Below are 7,773 nucleotides of genomic sequence, written 5' to 3'. Positions count from 1 at the left end.
CAGATTCAAAGCTGTAGTTTTAACTAAAAGACAGTTAATGTCAGTGACTGAGTTGTGCTATTGGATATCCTGGTCAGGATAAATATACCAATGTCAGCATCAAACAGTAATTAGGAATAAATGGACTTTGTTCTTTCTAAGGTGACAGTGTGATTTGAGAAAATTTAACTGCTATTTCTTGCTGGTTGAGGCTTCCTTGTGAGCTCATGGATCAATGATTGTAAAATGGTGGAGGAAAGAAACTATTTTTCTTCTCTGAGTCAATGATAGTAATATGTTCGTTTGGTGGGAATAAACTAAGAAACGGTATGTGTGTACCAAAGTGTGCAATCTCAGTAACGTCAGCAACAATCATCAATGATAGACAGAAGTCAGGTTTCTTTCTTATTTTACTTTTTTTTTTATGTATTTTTAATAACAGAAATCATGACACTTGGTTTATTTTCTTCCAGTGACTGTGTTTGGCTATAGCTATGTGTGTGTATGTGCATGTACGAACATGTGGTTGTATGAATATGTGTGTATGAGTGAATATGTGTAAGAATGAGTGTGTGTGTGTGCGTGCGTGCGTGTTTCAAACATTCCTTTAATACCATTGTCATGATGCTGGCTTTGAAGACAAAGACTTTCACATCAATTTGCTGGAAAGAGAGCAGGAATTGTGCTGGAATCAAAGTACTTGAGATTAACTGGCTTTTAGATGAAAGCAAGGTGTGGTAAGAAAGAACGACTAAAGTCAATAGAATAGTAAATAGTTTGGAAGATATTTCTCTATATTTTAAATCTTAAGAATGTTAAAACCAACACAGTTCTCATGTCTATTCCACCATCTTACAACTGTTTATAAAGATTGTATATCCAGCAATTACTTCATCGTAAACTTCTGTCTGGTGTCACCCCATACATACAGCCAACTTTGTGTATCTTATTTCCTACAATATAAAGAAGTGTATATGTTAATATAAGTACAATAGCTATAGTATCAGCTCTACCTTTATTATATATCACATTTTGTGAGCAATAGCATTGTTAGTTACTGGCTTCAATGAGCCAATCACTGCTTTATGACATTTATGGTGTCAGGAGTGACAAGGAAGTGTTGTGCAACTTGGGTGGAACAAATATCACAAGGTACTCTTGTTCGAAAGCACTTGTTTTTCAGTTTTCTTGTTAATATTAATATCTATCAGTGAATGATGTACACATTGCTTTTCACCCATTGGCTTCACATCGAAGCACAAGTTAGGCTTTTTGTAGTAATGTTTTATGGCTGGCTGTCCTTGAGATGAACCCTTTCAGTTAACCTTTACAACACACAGGATTATGCTATACACACACACACACACTCTCACAGACACCCACACAAACACATGTATATGCACAGTAGCAGACTGGGTCTAAAAATATTGGTTGCCACGAGACTAAGGGGGCCCACCCGTAACTATAATGCTATCATTTAATTTTTGTTTTTTGTTAAAAGTATTCTTTTCAACTGTCTACAAACACAGCCAGGCTGAAATAATGCATTCTTCCAGGAGTGAATAAAAGATTCTCAAACTTGAGGGGATGGGCTCCTTAGATACTAACATGGGCCCCCATATATGGATTCTAATGGCACAGAGGCCCACTTGCCATTGTATATGCATATATAGGGAGGTTTTCTCACGATTTCTTCCTACTAACTTCCACTCAAGATTATAACAGAAGATACTTGCCTCAGAATTCCACATATTGAGACTGAATCTGGAACCATATGGTTGTGAAGCAACTCCTTAATTACAGAGCTACACCTGTACCTATTGTTGTTGCTTAATCTCAGGTCAGCCTAGATCAAACAAACATGATTAAAGGGGCTCCAGCCTTTGCTAACCAGTCTTCTTTTATATCTATATATGGTTATAGATCATGGCTTTTGTATCTATATACAATACTGATTTCAAATTTTGGCACAAGGCCAGCAATTTTGGAAAAGGAGCTAAGTTGATTAAATCGATCCCAGTGCTCAACTGGTACTTACTTTATTGACCTCTGAGCGGACAAAAGGTGAAGCTGACTTTGGCAGAATTTGAACTCAGAACATAAAGATGGACAAATTACTATTAAGCATTTTGTTTGGCATGCTCATGGTTCTGCCAGCTCACTACCTTATATCTATACACAACTATATACAATATTACTCTACTCTTTTACTTGTTTCAGTCATTTGACTGTGGCCATGCTGGAGCACCGCCTTTTAGTCAAGCAAATTGACCCTACGACTTATTCTTTGTAAGCCTAGTACTTATTCTATCGGTCTCTTTTGCCGAATCGCTAAGTTACGGGGACGTAAACACACCAGCATTGGTTGTCAAGTGATGTTAGCGGGGACAAACACAGATACACATACATATATATGAATATATACGACGGGCTTCTTTCAGTTTCTGTCAACCAAATCCACTCACAAGGCTTTGGTCGGCCCGAGGTTATAGTAGAAGACACTTGCTCAAGGTACCACGCAGTGGGACTGAATCCAGAACCATGTGGTTGGTAAGCAAGCTACTTACCACACAGCTGCTCCTGATCAAAAAAAGAAACAAAAACAGCAGGATATAATTTGAGGGAGATTTGGTTGCTATTGCTAGTGTGTAAAGCAACTACATAGCTCTTCATATATTTCACTCTGTCTAAAGAAAATAATTTATGGCAATCTCATTAGAATTTAATTGCATTTCAGAGATGAATGGATCAACAGGTAACAAGAAAGAAATAGTTTGTATACTCAGTGATATCATACATGTCTTGCTTGAGTGAGTGGTAGGATAAAGAACTAATAAAATTCACTGAGAGAGTGTATTAATAAATTAGTTTTGAAAATAGAATGAGTCAGTTTCAACATTTCATTAAATATAATTTTGTATTGAAGTATTAAACATCAAATTGACATGTTATCTTCTCTCTGACAAATTAATAACTAGGCTAAGTGTTATATATCTAAATATTTGTTGTGTTGTAGTTGTTGTTCTTTAACCCCAGGTTTAGCTCTGATCAAGCAGACTTATGATCAAAAACATTCCAACATGAACTTTCTATCTGCTTAGGAGTATCAAAGATTCTATTATTTAATGCGTATCTCTCCTTTTTAATTCAGTAGGGCTTTAGGGTGCTATTCGATAGAAATTCAGTCACTATTCTTTGCAGGTTTGGCTATGCGGTTAAGATACTTGCTTCCCAACCTTGTGGTCTTGGGTTTAGTTCCACTGCATGGTATCTGAGTCATGCAGTTCTCATGTTCTGTGATTTTATTGAGACACATGTCTCAAAACATTCCCCCTTTTCCACTCCCTACCCATCCCCACTGTCACTTCTGTGGTTTTCAAGTGACAAGTGACCATTCCTAAAGCATGGTAACAACTTGTAAACTCGTTTTTTTGCTTATGGCAGCATTCTTGTAAGCTGTTTGAAGCATGACAACTGTTTTGGCTGCCACTTCCCCCAGCAGAAAACAGAATTTCATGTAAGCATGTTGTTCTTTTGTTTCAGCCATTGCAAAAATCAAGGAACAGGGGAGAAGCACTGCAAAACAAAGACGCACCACATGGCAATAAGACCACGTCAACTGCTGCTGGTTGGCAGACTGATACCTGAGGTTCACATCAAGTAGCTTCTAGCAGCTGAGGCTTGACCTACAGTGGATCTGTCCCACAGAGAATGTTTCCAGTTACTTCTGGGTACTATCTTGTATGCTTACATGCCTATACATGTGTGTGTTTTTATAGGTGTATATTTATATATATGTGTGTCTATGTGTGCAAGGACAGAAACAGAAAGTAAGAGGTTTGCCGATGTCTTACAGAGTGAGAATTAGAAGTGTGAAGTGTTTGGATTACAAGATAGTGTGTCAGACAGAATTGAGATATGGGAGAGAATTGTATATAGATAGATAATAGCATGCCTACACTTAGAGATTCTGAGAAGAAAGAAGCATGAAAGTCTTACTATGAAAGGTTATTAAATGTGTTATCATCAGCTTGGAGAAGGCCTTTGATGGAGTCCCTCACTCAGCAATTTGGAAATCTCTAATGAAACAAGGAACAGATGAATTGCCTGTGAAAGAAAAACAATGTACAAGGGTGCTGTTATTGAGGTGAGAGTTAGCTACGGGTACAGTGATGAATTTTAAATACATGTAGAAGGATATCTAGGTCCTTGTTCATAATTTTCCTCCAGGTCATAACAGAGGAGTTTAAGGTCAGCTGCTCTTGGAAACTACTACATGCTGATGATCTCAACCTTGTTCTGTTTAGCTTTGCTGTGTGCATTCATGAATTTTATTCTAGATTTTTATAACTCTAATAAACCCCACATGATGTTTTCGGGGTCCAATAGCAAAGCTCCCAGGCTATACTTTTCCATTTAGCCATATCTGATGATTGCTGAACTTACCTCTCCACATCTGGCATGAAACTATTTAGTAATATATTGCTAATAAACCATTTTTTCTTTTCTGCTATGCTACATTTTGTGTGAGAGAAGATGAATATTTCCAATTATCAAAGACCTTTGTGATTTATCACTAAGGAATTATTTCATTTTATTTAAAACCTTTTTTATATATATTCAGCCCACTTTTATAGATTTAAAAAAATTCTTTCTCTCCCCACTCAAATATACACACATTTGTCAATGATAGTAATAGGCAACAGCTTTTATAGTTGACATGTTGAATCCTATTTCAATTCACAATAGAAACTCCTTCTTTAATTAATTTATCCTGTGACTGAATTATCCAGTGTTCCTGTGACTCAAGGAAAGAATACTCTGAGACAATTTCTCTATTACTGTTTTTAGAACTAGATGAAGGCTTAGCACTTATCAATTTTACAGCAGAGAACTATGCAACACTAGGATTCTTACTTACATCTTGATGGACTCCATCATTGAGAACTAATAATTTCTTATCAGATCAACATAGTGACAGTGACTGATTATAAACCATTAGCACCATTTCTTTTTAACCCTTCAGCATTTAATCTAGCCATTTCTGGTCCAAATATTCCACCTGTTTTATGTTAAAGCTGACCAGATCCAACCCCCCCACACCTACCCTACAATGTCATTCTAAAAATATACAATCACATCATAGCAATATTGAAGCTACAAGAGAATGCCTGATTAATTCAAAACAATGTGTATAAATAAGCAATAAATTGGACAAAGAAATCTGAATACTTAAGGGCTACTGGATTTAGTATGGAGATAAAAGTCTACCAAAGTTTGGTTCTCAGTTCCTTCCTATTCCTCAAAGTCCTCCAAGCCATAACAGAGGAATTTTAGGCTACTTACTTTTGGGAAATACTGTAAGATGACAACCTTGTTCGAATAGTAGAATCTTTTATAGAACTTGTAAAAAAATTCTAGGTGCGAAGGCACAATCTAAATTAAAGGCCTAAAAGTTAACTTAACAAAGATCAAAGTTTGAGTAAGCAGAAAAAAAAGACAAGACTTTCCTCATTCAGGAAAATGGCCCTGCTCAATATGTAGGAAAACTGTAGGCATAAAGCCACCACTGCTAGCTCAAATACACCCCACCCACTCAGTTGAGGGGCATTTTTCCTCTTCTTTTTTCATCTTGCAAGTTGCTTGGTGATCTCATTAGTGTTGGTGATCTCATTAGCACCCATGACAACCCATGGTTGATATGATGAAAGGCATCTAGCCATAGAAGCCACATCAAAGTTGACATTGGAACTCAACACAGCCCTGTGACTCATTTGATCCTGTCAAACCGTCCGACCCATACCAGCATGGAAAATGGATGGTAAATGATAATGACAATGATGATGATGATGATTTTTAGGAAGAGCATAGTTTTTCCAAGGATATATCTTGCCTGAGAACTGAGAAAACTTTTGGCTATCCGGCATCTTAAGATGCTGGCAGTGTTTACAACTATGTATCTTTGTAAAGTAGCATTTTCAACACTTATTGCTGTTAAGAACCAATACAGAAACAAGCTGAATGTCATAGCAACTTAAGTTATAGTCTAACAGGAATTCAACCATGTATTAAAGACTTTGTAGCTAGCAAGCAATGTCAAGTGATAAATAAATTTTATGCTAAAAATATCTTACATCCTTGAAATTTCAATAATTTAAAAAAACTATTTCTTGTTCTGTTAATTTTGTTTTAATCACGTTTTTCACTTTTTATATTTATATTATCTTTTACTTGTTTCAGTCACTGGATTGTATTCATACTGAGGTACCATCTTGAAAGGTTCCGTCAAACAAATCAATTCTAGTACTTGTATTTTTTAAAGCCTGGTACTTATTGCATTGATCTCTTTTGCTGGACCCCTAAGTTATGGGGATGTAAGCAAACCAACAGATCTATCTCCAAGCAGTCAACTAAAGATGAAATTAACTACTTATAAAATGAACAACAAAACTTCAACTTGAAGTACTTTTTTTTCTGTATTATAAATGGTAAAACAAGGCCATTTTAACTGTTATTTTCCTTTGTCATTCATTCCACGAATTTTTCAACAAATCCATTACTCCTTTGGTGATATTTAGCAATTGAACTTTAAGTCTCAACCAAAGCATGACATATAAACAACTATGTATAACTGTTACACACACAATCATCATCATCTATTGTCCATGTTCCATGCTGGCATGAATTAGGTGGTTTGACAGAGTCTGATGTATCTAAGGACTGCATTGAGCTCCAATGTTTGCTTTGGAATGGTTTTTATGGCTGGATGCCCTTCCTAATGCTAACTACTTTACAACATGGATGGAACTGCAATCACCTTTGAAATCCGTGTTGCTTATTTTTTGATTTTAATCACCTATCCTTTTGGGATGCGTTATTCGGGTGCCTACGCATAAGTACCATATTCAACCTTGAATCTATATCTAAACCGTATATATATATATATATATATATATATATATATATATATATATATATATATATATATACATATATATATCATTTCTAGAAAAACATAAATCCAGAGAAGAAGCACACTCTAAGAAGTAGAGCAGTCTACATTTTTTCTTGGTGAAGGCCTGTTTATGTTGTTACCTTGGGTTTCCATCCATAAAGGGTTTTACTTTATGGCATATCGTCAGGCCCCCAAGACCTGTTGGCTTAAGACCTTTTTAAAATATGGAGGGGAAAAGTCTGGATTATCTCCCTTTGCTGATGGCTATTGACTTCCGGGCGTACCACCATCATTCAGCTATGAGGGTAAACAATAGGGGATTATCTCCCTATCATGTTAGCTATCAACTTTCAACAGGTCTTAGGGTCTGACAATATGCCATAAAGTTAAAGCCTTTATGGACGGGAAACCTAGGGTAACTCCATAAACTGGCCTTCACCAGGAGATATATATATATATAAATATGTACTAGATTGAGCCAAAAGTTTTTAAAGATTTTTACTGATGATTTTTGGTAACTTGCATCTTCATGTTATATCATTAATTTGATACAACTTGTCCAATTGTAGTTAAACAGTTTATTTTTTTATTTTCATATATGACATAAAAACATTGATTATTCTTGTTTTACAGATTTGAATAGTGAAAAAATTGCAATTAGAGCCATTTTACACTACTTGCAGTAAAAATGACTGAGTCTAAGGGTAGCAGCAAAAGAAATGAATAATGTGGAAGGCCCAAAAACTGTCAATGAGTTGAAATGCTGTTTGATTTTTCTTTTCAGCGTTGAATGTTCACCATCCCATTTCCATTGCACACACGCACACATACCTCCCTTT

The 7,773-nt window shown here is 35.9% G+C and overlaps 1 long non-coding RNA gene across 2 annotated transcripts in view; it reads right to left on the bottom strand.

Moving 5' to 3' along the window:
- Window positions 1-463: 463 nt before the first annotated feature.
- The window catches only part of LOC128247024 (uncharacterized), an 18,148-nt gene continuing 10,838 nt past the window's right edge, over window positions 464-7,773 (bottom strand). For both annotated transcript variants that reach the window (XR_008263434.1, XR_008263433.1), the window contains exons 2-3: window positions 3,979-4,086; window positions 464-932 (exon numbers count right to left, since the gene is read on the bottom strand). This is a non-coding gene — a long non-coding RNA (uncharacterized LOC128247024). The remainder of the gene's footprint in view (window positions 933-3,978; window positions 4,087-7,773) is intronic.

Source organism: Octopus bimaculoides, chromosome 1 (assembly GCF_001194135.2).
Source record: "Octopus bimaculoides isolate UCB-OBI-ISO-001 chromosome 1, ASM119413v2, whole genome shotgun sequence".
Lineage (NCBI taxonomy): Eukaryota > Metazoa > Mollusca > Cephalopoda > Octopoda > Octopodidae > Octopus > Octopus bimaculoides.
This window is presented reverse-complemented; position numbering and strand designations above follow the sequence as displayed.